The following is a 12,453-nucleotide window of genomic DNA, read 5'->3' on the forward strand; positions in this document are numbered from 1 at the left end:
GTGAGTGGCAGTGAATATTTGAGTACTCTGATTGGGATTTCCTAAATACCTTTTGCTGCTTCCAAGGATAAATAGTTGGTTTTAGGTCTGAGGCCAGAGATATTTGAGATGGGATGTCTTATGCCAAAAGGGAAGGAAGCGAAGAAGGACCACTGGGGTGGGGTTAGGAGGACACAGGATCCCCAGATGGGGTAGTCTGAGCATCAAAAGAAAACTGACTGCACTGGATTGAAATCAAACACTTAAAAAATAATCAAGTCCAGAATGATGTGCCGAGGAAGAAAATCCCACAAAATGTAGCTGGTCACCTATGCAAGTTGCTAGGATACCAACTCATTACTCTGAAAGAGAGGGTGGGGAACCCAGCTTTGATCCTCCCGCCTTTCTAGCACAAATTATATTTGAAGGTAATCAAATGGTTGATGAGAAAAAGTTGTTAATCATGGGAAAATCAGAGCTAATAAATGTAAAAGAAATAGAGAATTAGAAAATCAGCGTTTTGAAACCCTTAATGAGACGGTGCAGCGAGTCATCATCAGTGGCTGCTAAATCCATCAGGTAACAGGTTGATGGAAAACTTTCTCGAGGACGAGGCTGCCTTGAATAGAGGAAGTATGCAAATGAGTAGGGAAATGAAGCAGTTCCAGATATTCATCATGTCGAGCTGTGCCTGGGCTAGAGAATTTGCAGTAGAAAACAGTATCTCCTGCACCCCACAATCCAGGACCTCCCCACAGTGAACTTGGATGCAGCCTTGCCAGAGATTCCTTGCTTCCCGTATGACAAAGGAGTTGGGTCCAGTCCAACGGGCTGGGTAAACTAGTGGCTATTCTAGTGGTTTGAAAGGAAAGACTGTTCATCTAAATATAAGAAAAAGACGTCAGAAGTTAGTATTCATGCCTTGTTAGTTTTTTAAAGCATTTTCCATGGCTTCTATGTATGGCTGATAGTACTCATATAATTGATGTATAAATATGCACATATATTGCAGTGTATTGAGACTCTTGTATGTTTATTTTTTTCTACTGTTGGGATGCATGATGAAAAAAATTAGAGACTGCAGAAAGAGTGTTATACTTGGAGAATCATGTCTTCAAGTTCATCTGTCTTAGGAGTTTAGCTGTATTCTGGCAGGTGTGCAGTGCAGGGAGCCCAGCACAAGAAAAAGAGAAAAACACACCTTTGTGCTGCATCTTTAGAAGCAGTGAAGTGAAACACGCTAGACTGAAATGCCATTGCCTCTTAAAAAATATTGTTGCTCTGTTTCTTACTTGGACTCTTCTGTTTCTCCTGTAATTTCTCGCTAAGCCGATGGGTTTCTGTTGTCAAAAAAGCCTTGTTTTTCTGTATTGTTTTACCAACATCTCAGAAGGTCTCTGGAATGACCCTCCCTGTGTATTCTGCTCACAGTTGGACATTTTAGGATGTGTTAGCTGACTAGGCCTCATCCCTTCCTGAGCAGCTTCTAGAGAAACCTGGTGGTCTGGCAACACTGAGGCCTTTTGACTAGTGCCCCTTTTCTAGGAGCTGGTAAATCCTGTTGTTCCTCTTTCTAGACCCTGGTTCCTGCTTTTATCTCTTGTCCGTATGCGAGCGTGGCTTCCACACCAGGCTCTAAGGTTTTGTTATGGCTCCAGAGCCAGCTATTGAAAGCCTTAACCTGGGCCCAGCTATTCCTCCTCCCAGCCACAGTGCCTTCCCTTTATCCGCGTTCAGACCTTATAGCCAAGTGCTGACCACCCTAGGCTCTCTGGCCTCAATCCTGCCTTCCCTTCTCTGCCCCTTCACACACCTCACAGGGTCCTGGCACCTCTGAAGGTGCCACCCCAGATTCCTTTCCACCCCTGCCTCCTTGAAATCATACATTTAGCAAAATTTTCTTGGTTGAAGACAATTTCTTTTATTTTTTTTCCATTTTTCCAACCGAATATGAAAAGAAGAGCAACCATATTATAAAAACTGGGAAAACTCTCCCCTGCTGAAAACAGCTCCCCCAACATAGTGTAACCGTTGCTATCTTCTCCATGTGTTTATTTTTTATCTTAAGGTTTTTACATTTTATATTTTATTTTAGTTGTGATATACATACTAAAATTTTGTGTCTGTTTTTCCACTTAATGTATCATGTTCTTTAAGATTCTACTCAGATTTGAAAGCCATTTCTTGCACTGTTTTAAAGTCCACCAAGTGGCTGTCTCTTAATTTGTATTTATTCAGGGATGTTGTGTTATCTCTGGTAGAGAATTAATGTGGCTTTTTCTATGCTTGCCAAGTACATGGGTTGGCTCTATAGCTAGGCATTATTTCTATCCCTGTCTTTAATCTACTGAGAACATTACTTGTTTTAATGTTTTTTTTTTTACAGTCTCAAAAAGGTATGTGATACCTCAAACAATGGAAAAAAAAATCTGCCCATACCACACAGAAAAATAAAAGAGAACACATTCGCCCATACCACTTGAAAGAGAAAAATAAAACCCCCAATTTGACTTACACTGTGCATTACTCTTTATTTGGATAGTTCTAATTATCTGCATGACACCCACTTTCACAACCTCATCTGGCTTATGTGAAAACATTGTCCAGGGTGAAAATCTTGTCTTTCCCTGGAGACTGGCTGAAAGTAGCAAAAGCAGCCATTAGGAGGGCACCGCCCTGGTTTCAGGCAGACTTCAGCTCAGACCTTATTTGTATATCAGTGCCCTTTGAAATCGAGGCTACTCACAGCTTCAGTGTTTATATCACTGCCATGGAACGCTTCCTCATTCCCTCAGCAAAACTGAATAAGGTCATTTTGTTTATTTGTGGAGTAACTGCAGCACTTTGAACATAATTCATGATGTGAAGACACTGGAAAATTTGCCTCCTGGGTTCTCACATTTTTGTGCTGAGTCTATGCTGGGGAATGGTCAGCATTTCTTGGTGCATGTAGAAACTGGAGGCAGAAAAGACAGGGAGCTGTAACAGGGAGCTGAATGTAGAACACAATGTGGAGTCTGGAGCATATATATCACTGAAAGCCTTCCCGTTTCACTCCCAGCTCCTTTGTTTTTTTTTTTTTTTTTTTTAAACCACACAAACCCTTCCCCAATCCCTGTAAGGTACTGTTTTGAAGGGTAAAGAGGTGACTAAGCCAGATAATTTTATTTTACCTAAGAGAGTGAATTTAATTTACATTTGAATCTTTATTTGGCTGTTGGCTTTGCCCAGTTCAAAATATGCCTCTTGACATGCAGGGATCCCTAAGCCTCTGCTCTCTAGAAGTCTACTTTCAGAACAGTCAGGAGGTACACACACAAACACATGGCCTGTCATACCTCCACTTTAGAAGTTACAGACCCAGTTGAATGGAGCAGAGAGAACTTGAGGTAGAGGTGAGGTGCATCCTACCTGTCCTGTCACTCAGTCCTGGGAGTGTTACCCAGTGGGAGTGACCAGCTCCTCCAGCTTTCCAGCTGTAAGATGAGAATGACCTCTTCACTCACGATGTCCCCTCGGACAACAGGACAGCGAGAGGACCCTAGTTCACAGGGAGATGATGTAGGCTAGAGTGGAAAGGTATGTAGAGAAGGAGAAGAAACAGGGACAGCTGACATAAACCCACTCCTTGGACAAAGTTACTGGAAAAGAAGGCAGGGCAGAGGAATGACTGCTTCATGGGGTCATCCCCCTGGAGATTACAGAATAATGCCATCCATTTACCCAAGCCGTACCTCTTCAGCCAATGATACTTTTTCATTTTTAGTGTGCTTACTCCTTTAAGGATTCTAGGGTCAGGTGTTGAAGGAAATGTCTGTACTGTTCTTATTCAACCTCTGTAGGTGAGGAGCTAATTGAGTAAGTGCCAGGGATCAGGATTGGTGGGAGAGAGGAGCCATAAGAAGGTCACATCACTTGCTGCTGTTTGCCATCTTGGTGCCCACACTTCACATAGGTAATCCCATCTTGTTCCTGTTACTCAGCTAAGTGTCAAAGGTTGAAATGTAACCTGCCCAAGATGGTAAGTCACAACCTGGGATGGGAGCCCAGCACTGTCTTACAGTTCATTCATCCTCTTTCCCCTGTGCTAGGGGCTCCGAATTTTGAGCATACATTAAAATTACCCGAAGAACTTATTAAAATATGTTGCTTGAATTTCTAACAAGTCCTGGGTGATGTTGATGCTGCTAGTCCTGGGACCACACTTCGAGAATCACCGCCCTGTATCACACTGAAAATCAAGTAGCTGAGGTGAGGTGATGGACACAGACTTCAGTGTCTCTTTGAACTTGGAAGTCTAGCCTGTGCCGCTTCACATGTCTCAGTCTATCAGGATTGGCCAGTCTATCAGGATTTTCTAACAGTCTTAGAAAAAGACCATCTCTTTGGAAATATTTGTGCACCATTTTTTTCTCCCTTTCTGGTTTGAAGTGAATTCTCTGTGGCTCCAGACAGCAGGGTTCTTCCTAGCTCTCCACTTCATTGCCCAGTAACCACTCCTCTGGGCCTTTGAAATCAGCAGGTAGCCTTAGTCTATTGTTTCAGTTTCCTTGGACAAGCAAAACAGGACTAAAGCTACAATTATGAAATGACCAAATTGTCCCTCGTGAGATTAAGCATGTGGTTGTTCAGCACGGAGTGAGCAACATAGTGTAGTGGCAGATGTTTTAGTGCATAAGGCTGTGGAGGCCTTGTGTTCTTACTGGTCCCTCCCAGTGTCCCTGTGAGCAAGGGTGTGCTAGGACCATGGCTCCCAGTTTATAGATGAGAAGTGAGTAGGCTCCCTAAGCATAGCTCACCTACAACTATGGATATAGGACTAGAGCTAGAAGTCACCAAACCCCTATTAACGCAGAGCCATCTAGTCCCCTTCCCTGGGGCATCGTGGCAGGGATGGAAAAACTCCTCTCTCATCTTCTATTTCTCAAATGAGTGTCTTGGGGCAGCATGGAAACCTCCAAGGAGGCTTCATGTGTACTCATTTATACACTTGCAAAGTCTGAACTCCTGTCCTGATTCCTACACCACCCGGCTCCTTCTGGCCTCTTACATCTTGTCTTGCCTCCTCTTGGCTTCTGAGTTCCTTCTGGGATACCTGGTTCTCTCAATATCTGAGCAGCTGCTTGTGCTGAGGCTTTGCTTGGAATTCCTGTCCCCACTTTCTCCCAACACCTACACGCATACACCCCAGGTCTGCTCATCCTTCAGGGCGGTGTCACATCCTCTGAAAACCTTCCCAGAGCCAGGCACTCCTGCTCTATGGCTCTCACGGGGTCCATGTTCCAGCCCAGGTACCACTTTGTAAGTCCCACCAGTGCGATCCTGCCAAGTGCTCAGCACCTGAGGTGGCCCCCGTCACATCACTGATGTTAAGTGAATATTTAACACAGCCTCCACGGCCTTATTAATGGATGAAGAACCAATAGACTCAGTTTTCCCCCAATGAAGTTAATTAAAACTTGAGTCAGAGCATAGCCCTGCTCTGCTTAAAATGCTGTGGCTCCTGTGGCACCTTGGAAAAGGCAGATTATCCTCATGGTCTCAAGGATCTGGATCATACCACACCTCTTACTACATTTCTTCTCCCTTGTCTCTCGACTCCTTAATGTTTCTTAAGTAGGCCAGACACCCACTGTACCCCTGGATTTTACCATGACTGCTGCATCTTTTGGAACATCCTTTCCTTAGACTTCCCCATCCCTTCCTCAGGTATTTAACTTAGATATCACTTTGCTGAGACTTACCTTTATACCTCCTTTTAAAATGTGAATCCTTTCTCCTCCAACTTCCTACGCTGCTCCCCTATTTTACTTCCCTCCATAATTTTATTTACCTCCCGGTATTTGTTTCACTTTTAGTTTTTCTCCTCCCCTGATGTCTGATGGTGGAGATTTTGTCTGGTTTATTCATTGCCTTAAGTCAATATCACCTGGCATGTGGTAGGCGTTCAAAATGCATTCATTTATCAAATTAAATTGAAGGATAAGCCCTGTCCTATTTTTAGTCCATGCAGTAATGCAGGAAAGGATAAGAAGTGTTGTGAAGATAACAGAGGTTTTCATGAGGTTGGTGGCCTCATCTTACTTTCTTCTTTGTATAGAAAGTACAAGTATGTGGCTAGAACTTTAGAATTTGTTCAATCCACACCGATTGTCATTGTCATTATAATGGCATTTTAACTCTGAATTACTTTCAGGATTTGGGACTCATAGCTATTTTTATTTACATGATTAGATCAGAATGGTGGCTTAAGGTCCACAAATTTTGCCTGACAAAACAGGAATTTCAGGATGAGCCGCTTCCCCTTCCTGCAAATGGTAAACCTGTTGGCCATAGCTAAGGATCAGTTGCTTCCATGCACAATTTTACTTTCAGGCATGAGAGGCAAAGGAGCTATTTGTGATTCAAACTGCCTTTTTGGCCTTTCGTTTGGATCGGGAGGACTCTTGCCTTTTACTTCTGTGCAGATCAGTGAGTAATAGAATCTGCCTCGCGGTTCCTCCTGTCTACCTCTCAGCCTTCAGGAGTGACGTTCTTCTAAGGAGTCCATTCCCTCCTAAATTGCTTTTTGACACTTGAAGAATTCACTCGGGTGTGTCTTCTGTCAACAGTTCAGGCACTCATCTTTTCAACTCAGCTGTACGTTATAGTTTTCCTCACCTGCATCGTCTCTCTCAAAGAGACTAGCATCATCACCATTTGAACAAAATCACTTTGGATAAAATTTGAAGCATAATATCACTATCTGTATGTGGCTTTAAAAATCAGATTATTTCTTGTGTCATGCAACTTCATTTTGCAAGGAAGCTTTTTCTGGAATGTGATTTTTTTTTTTTTTCTGTGAATTGGCCAAAGTGTTAGGAACATGATGGCAGTCAGTATTCTTCCCAGCATTTTTTATGACGTTTTTCAAATGTCCGGGAAAAAGTAGAAGAAATTTATACTAGAAACCCACCACCTAAGCCTTACAGTTAACACTTTGCTTTAATTATTCTGTGACATCAATCTTTATTTTATTCCTGTCTTCATTCATTAAAAAAGAACCTTTAGATGCTCAGCATGACATCTTAAAGAGATTTCAGTTTTAGTTAGAACATCTGTGTGTTTATATTCTTTTATGTGCTGCACTGAGTTGTTTTGTTTGTTTACTTTTTGTCCTTCTCTCCAGCTCAACAAAGGGACACCCATGCCACCTTGTTCACTAATACAATCCTTAGTTCCTACATTGTTACCTACTCAGAGAGTGCTTGGTAAATGTGTTGTATCTGAATGAAGGGACAGTATTTAGAATCCTATGATGCTGGGTTTTTAAGTCTATATCTCTGATTTATTTTCTTTACAACATCTGTTTTGGGGCCTAGATAAATAGACAGGTTAATTTATCAACTCAGTAAATATTTATTGAGTAACTATAATATAAGCATGAACTTGGTTCTGGATTAGAGTGACAAGCTACCGTGACTAATGATTAATCTCCAGAATGGGCCTTGGTTTTGAAGCGTGTGTGCAAAGACCATAATACTGGAGGCAAAGTCACACCAGTTAATCAAGCATTCATCATTGACTTGAACCAAAAAATATTTACTGGATGCCTACTATGCTGTGTGCTCTAGGAAGTCAAGTTAAGCACAGCACAGTCCTCAGGGAGTGTACAGTTTATTAGGGGAGGACAGTAGTGAATGATGAGGGCTCTAACTCTTCATGGTGTCAGAAAGCTGAGGAGGGGCACTTAGCCTGGCTTGGGGAGTCAGGAAGTCTCTCAATTGGGAGCTGAGACCTATAGGGAGGTGCCGCAGTCTGGCTGGGCACAATTCACGAGCCACTTGTCAGAGCCACTTGTCAGAGCCACTTGTCAAACAGAAACAAACTTTATTTTTAGAATACACACGCTGTACCACACGAGCTCTTCAGGAATTCCCTCAGAGCCCAACTGCCACCACTGGCTTCCTGGGAGCCTCTCAACCCCCACTCCTCCCGCTCTTGAGGCCGATTGGCTGGGTTGCGTGGGCGGAGCCAAAAGAGTCCCCCAGTGAGCAGCTCCGTGGTCTGAAAGGGTGGGGAAACAGTCCAATGAGCATCATCCCAGAGGAGCCAATCAGCTGGAAGTTTGCTGGGGCCTCTTGGGCTGTGGCTCACAACAGGGAGGAGGAAACCATAGACATGTGAGACACATGCCAGTGTGAGATAAGTCAGAAAAACACAGCCCAAGTGGATCAGCATGGAGCAGAGTTTTCACTGGGAGTATGGCCAGAAACAAGTTGGAATGACAGCTACACTGGGCCCTGTGTCATCCTGAGGGAGGTGAAGATTTTCAGCAGGAAACCACTATCATCACAAATTTCAGAACAGTGTTTCAACAAGTCTTGTCAAGCAACACAGAGGGTGGATTGGGTCTAGAGATCTGTGAGGAAGGAGCACAGTCATAGGTACAGAGACTGCTTGGAAATGTACTGCAGAGTGTATGATGCAGGCATATGCAATATCTATTGATTTAAGTAGCCAAGAGTTGGAGCCACCCTAAATGTCTTATGATAGGGTGGATTAGATAGGCTGTCTATCAGATTGGCTTGGTCACAAGGGTGTGTTGGTTCTTGTCACTGGGAATTGGGGCAGCACGGAATTCAGGGATCAGAGCATATTTTTATTCTTTCTGTATCACAGTGTTGCCCATCTCTGGGTTGGTATCCTTCTCAGGCAAGCTGTTCTCACATGGACACACAGGGGGACCACCTGTGGCTCTAGACCTTTACCCTGGCAGCTTTGTGACTGTAGTGGAAAGACATTGACTTCAAAAGTAGCTCTGGCTAATCATGCAGAATGGCAGCAGCCAAAAGTTCCAGACTGACACCATGCCACCTGCAGCAGTAGAATCCCACACATTCGGGAAAGGATGGTCAGTCCCACAGGGATTGGCAGGCTAGAGCCATAGGGCATCTTCGCGTGACTGGATCAGTTCAGGCACATCAAGCATCACCGTATTGTGCTACTTCAACAGCAGTGATGAGCTGTGATCGTTACTTAGAGAGGTATCTGTGGCACATCATATAAGTTTAAAAAGTTTACAAGAGTAGATGTAATAGGATTCAATTTAATTTTGAGGATGAGAAAGATCCATAAGCCTAGGGGGAAAAAAAGCCCTCTAATAGTGGTAATTTCTAGGTGGTGAGACGATGAGTAACTTTTTTTCCCCTCTCATATCTTTTTGTTATCTGAAAAAAAGTTTTCACACGCAAGATGTATTTCAGTTATAATCAGGAAAGCCAATAAAATCATTTGTATTTAGGGGAAAGAAAAGCTTGTTTATTGCAAAGTCTTGGCAAAAATCAATGAGGCCTGAACTAAAAATGATGGAAAGAGGAGAGAGAGTTGAAGGATTTTGAGAAGCTGACATTCCTGGGATTTGGTGAATGGCTGTGAGGGCGGAGGAAGGAGCCCAGGCTGACTGTGGGGTTTCTGCCCTTAGCGGGAGGGTGGTATGGGTGTAAGGCAGCATTCTTAGAGGTGTTTGGGACTCAGTGATAGACAAAAACAGAACTTGCAGATTTGTGCAATTGAAAGGTCAATTTGACTTGATAAAAATTTGGAATTCTATTTTAAAAGAAGACAGCATTACTGCTTAATATAGTGTGTACTTCATTTATTAAGTAATTGGGGAGCTCCTGAAGGCAGAAACTCTGTAATCATCCAATTCCTAGCACATAACCTGGTTTGTAGAATGAGTACTCTAAAATGATTCTCGCTGAGTGAGGTTGTCAAGCTCATCTAATAGAATTTGTTTACACACACATTTACATGTGTGTGTGTGTATATATATATATATATATATATATATATATATTCTTAAATATATCAAAGGACACATAATTGAGTATATTATGGGGGTACAGTGAGACATAGATATGTGTGTATATATACACACACATATATATGTCTATAAATATATATATATATATACACACATATAGATATATATACACATAGACTGATAGTGTATATATGTGTGTGTGTGTGTATGTGTGTATATAATGATCAGATCAGAGTAATTGGTATGTCCATCATCTCGTATATTTACCAAGTCTTTGTGTTGGAAACACTCAAATCCCCTCTGCTAGTCATTTTTGAAATACACAATTTATTATTGCCTATCTTATTTGCCCTCCTGAAATTTAATAAGAATTTTGTCTTAAATCATTTTAAGGTCCCCACAAATGTTTAGCAAATTGGTTCTAGTTTGTAAAAGGTGGACCATAGTCCTGCATACATATGGCAGAGATTGCTCACAAAATTGTAATGCTTTGTATTACAACATGTGTAAACATATATGTATATACACATACATACACATAATAATTTTACATATAGACATAACTATCTACATATATATAGATATGTTCATATGCATTTTTTCTGTCTTATGCGTATTTTGTTCTACCTTATGAAATTATTTTCCATTAGAGCATGGTTTACTACTACAGTTCACAGTGTCCAAAAAATAAAATATTTTGACTACAAGGCTTTATATTAAAGTGGTGTCAGGATGTTGGAACCAGCCATTCTGGTTCTGAATCCCAGCACCATCACCCCTGCTAGCACGTAGCCTTGGGTAGTTTAAGTATCTCTCTGTTTTCTCACCTGAGCAAACATGTTATAGGATTTTTTTTTTTTGATAAAATGAAAGACTCACTATAACATTCTTAGCACAGAATTCAGATATAGTGAGAACTCAAATATCAGCTATATTTTCAATCCCTTTTGTTTATCTTCTGGGATGGACTGATTACAGAAAGTACAGGATTTCCTGCATCTCATTTATGATGGGATTTCTTTGATTTATCTTGAAATGTAAATATATACTCTCTGAAACCTTCCCAACACAACTAAAGTCTGTGTTCATCTTAAGGAAGAGCAAAAGAGAAAGCTTGGGCTGAGGTTGGATCTCCAGGGAAAGGTCATTCTAGGTAGCATCAGCCTGGATTTGTGGCTTTTAATGAATTGTAAGCAATGTGAAGAACGACTAGTATTGAGGCTGGGGTGCACTCTTCAGATGATACCAAGTCAGGTCCCAGCTGGTCAGCTCCCTACAAACAAAAGCAAGCCACACCTGGCCTGTGGAGAGTCCAAGCTAAGCAAACCCTTATGCTGATAAGGCTTAGCATCCGGTGACAAGTTCAGTATTACCTGGAAGGAGACAGAGGGCCTGGCTGATTACATGTGTAGTGCCCTTATAAACCTCTGTGATCCTGAACCACACATGTATGCAGATTGCTGCTCCTCATGTTGATGTCTCACAGTGGGAGGTGAGGGTTGAGAAAGAAAATATTTGGATGAAGTTGTAGACAGCTCATGTGTGTCATTTGTTCTTCCTGTAGGGTCCACATCAGTTTAGTACCAAATGATGTCAGTCACAAGAAAGCAAAAGCCTGCCATTTGTTACACATCTTTGGAATACATTACTTGGTACTTTCCTTCCCTGTCACCACTCATGCTATAATCTAGGGGAAGCTTTGACACAAAATTACACACACACACACACACACACACATATACACACACATATATATATTGTATATATATTTTTTGTATATTATATATGCATTTTTTCTTGCGGTTTAATGTTCATTTCATTTTTGACTACACCTTCTATAGTATAACATGAAATAAGACCCACTAAGTATTTTGCACACTTGATTCTTTCTTTCCGAAGTTAACTACATAGGGACCGAATAACTGAAGTATCTCAAGAATAGCATTTACTTAGCATATATTTTTTTCTGGAAATAAAGAGCACAATTCCAAAGTTGAGAGTGTCAGATTCTAACTCAAAACTTCTAGAATAACAAAAGCTCTAGGAAGAAACTTGACAAGCTGCCTTAATGATGTTTAGGGTGAATACAGACGTTCTCTCTCTCCTTCCCCCATGCTTTTTCAAATCCTCTTCCTTCCCAGCTCCACAAAAAGAAAAAGGGGGATAAAAAAGAAGCCTTTGCCTCTTGTTGGCAGTAGAATTTATTCCATAATTTACTTTTTCAGCCAACTGCAGTCGTTGCCCTTGCCTCTGGGCACTTGTTCAAAAACACAGAAATGAAATAACAGATTGGCCAGACCGAGCACAACTCCCCAGTCACAACCCTATTATCTCCTCGTTCTGTCACCCCCATTAGGCAAAGGCCTGGGAGAACGGATGGTGACAATGCGTATTTATGTAGCTCGCACATCTCTGCAGCTCTAGGCTTTCTGCAGGTGTCCCTCTTCCCCCTTGTTCCTCCCCATGCAGGACCACTGAGAATAGGTCTGGGGCAGCTGACCCCTAGGTCTGCACTGCAGCCACCTCTGCGTTTCTTCAGGGGCTCTGAGCCACCTTCCTATCTGGGAAAGGGTCTTCACCCTGAGAAAACCAGAGCCAGACCAAGGGACCCACCTCTCCTGCTTGTGAACTGCCCACCTGTGAATGGACATGGTGGGAGCTGCAGTGTG

At 42.1% G+C, this 12,453-nt stretch overlaps 1 protein-coding gene across 7 annotated transcripts in view; it reads left to right on the forward strand.

Moving 5' to 3' along the window:
- Positions 1-12,453, forward strand: part of Mgat5 (alpha-1,6-mannosylglycoprotein 6-beta-N-acetylglucosaminyltransferase) — a 319,720-nt gene that overhangs the window by 206,304 nt on the left and 100,963 nt on the right. The gene's annotated exons all lie outside the window — the stretch shown is intronic.

This window comes from Marmota marmota, unplaced genomic scaffold (assembly GCF_001458135.2).
Source record: "Marmota marmota marmota unplaced genomic scaffold, marMar, whole genome shotgun sequence".
NCBI lineage: Eukaryota > Metazoa > Chordata > Mammalia > Rodentia > Sciuridae > Marmota > Marmota marmota.